Here is a 2,073-nt window from a genome sequence, read left to right as displayed (position 1 = left end):
GAAATCAAAAAGAATTGTGAAAAAACCATGTGTTCAAAATAAAAGTGTTTCAAAATAGAAATACATTCCAAAGAAGGAAGTTTTAAAACCATATGTTGAAGAAAAGGAGTATCCAATCTATTTAATTCCAAAAGCAAAAGATTTTATTTAAAGAAAAACGTCTTTTCTTGAAATCAATCTTTGTAATAAAAAGACTCACGTTTACAAAACTATGAAAGATGTGAATCATGTTTCGGGTGTGAAATCATTTTGGATTGAAAAGACCAAGATTTTTCTTGTTGTCAATTTCAAATCAAAAGTCTTACCAGGGTCCAAGATGGTTTGGGTTCCTAAATTGACTTAATTGTGCAGGTGATGCTTGTGGAATCATAAAAAGTGACCCTCTTAAACTTCAGCTACCGCAACCTCTTCAGCTACCGCAGCCATCCAGCACCCGCAGTCAACTTCTTCATCAGCAACCGCAACTGGAGTCTCTTCCTACCGCAGTCACTTAACTAGATTACTTTACTTGTCTTTTATTGTAACACTCATTTTTGTCCAGTATGCCTTGCATGGCTACTCTTAGAGAGGTAATCTAGTGTACATCGTGAGTCTCTATAAATAGAGCTCATTCTCTTTGTATTCAAACACACTTTCACGCATCTATCTATTCTGAATACACTTCTCTGAAGTTATATTTTCTATCCCTCTATCTACGCATCACTTCTTACTCTCAATTCTTACTAGAACATAACTGATTATAACCTCTCTCCGGAGCAAGTCTTCTGTGACTTAATCACTAAGTTTGATCTTTCTTATTAACTTGGTTTGAATGCATTCCATGTTATGAATCAACTTAAGTGTATACTTGATATAATTATTGCTGTCATTTCTATTACTTTACTTTTCCGCAACTAACTCTCTAACTTATTAATATTATTGTTGAGCTTTTAGATCCTTCGATATTAACTATTCCGCAATACTACTTGTTCTAACGTTTGTTCAAGTGTGTCTCTAAGTTTTTCTCTCAACAATTGGTATCAGAGCCATAGTGGTTGCTTGTTGAAAACGGAACTCTGATTTTCAAAGGGCCTTCTATACCACTAAAGCTCATTTCTTCAAAAAAGAACAATTTCAAATGGCACAATCGTTATCTCTGAACGTTTCCAACAGTGTTGGTGGTTCTAACCGAGCCCCAATACTGGTAGCAAATGAATATCATCACTAGTCACAAAGAATGGAAAAATACTTAAGGAGACTTGGTAGAGATGTATTGCGATCCATAGAAGAAGAACCTCATGTCCCAGTCCTTACACCAGTCCAAACTGACGGCGCTACAACCAGACTAGGAGGAGGACAACCAGTCATGAGCCGTCCCACCAAGGATGATCTCGATAAAATGGAAAATGATGTTGTTGCTTTTTATGAAATCTCCTGTGGAGTTGCTCCTGACAACTTCGATATTATCATAAATTGCAAATCAGCAAAAGAGATCTGGGAAGTTCTCAAGAATCTGTACGAAGGCTCAGAACAAGCATAAGACAAGAAACTTACTACCGCACTCAATGAGTTCAACAACTTCAAAGCTCATACCGACGAAAGCTTGGAAGATTCCTTCAAAAGGTTCAACCTGATAGTCACCAAGTTATCCAATGCGGGCACCATCCGCAGTAACCATGAAACAAATCTTCAGTTTCTTAATGGTTTGGGAAGACATTGGACAACGGCTAATATGATAGTCCTGGGCGATAGAAAGATTCACTCTTTGTCACTCTACAAGCTCTATGGAGAGTTGCAAGCGCAAGAATCCATCGTACTCAAAGATTGTGCTGACTTCGGAGGACCACTTGCTCTCATAGCACAAGCCCCACCGCAGTCATCCTACTCTTCCTCGTATGACACTCCACCGCAGTCATACGAAGCAGATTCAGAGTATGATGATGAAGAAGAATTTCAAAAGGCTATTGCTCTGGTTAGCCAACAGTTCAACCGTCTACCACCTCCTTCCTACCGCAAGAATCAACATTTCAACAAACCTCCATTCAACCGTAACTTCAGTGCACAGAATAATCATCCTCGTTATCCAAAAGGTTC

Source organism: Lactuca virosa, chromosome 4 (assembly GCF_052849685.1).
Source record: "Lactuca virosa cultivar CGN04683 chromosome 4, Lactuca_virosa_CGN04683_v6, whole genome shotgun sequence".
Classification (NCBI taxonomy): Eukaryota; Viridiplantae; Streptophyta; class Magnoliopsida; order Asterales; family Asteraceae; genus Lactuca; species Lactuca virosa.
This window is presented reverse-complemented; position numbering follows the sequence as displayed.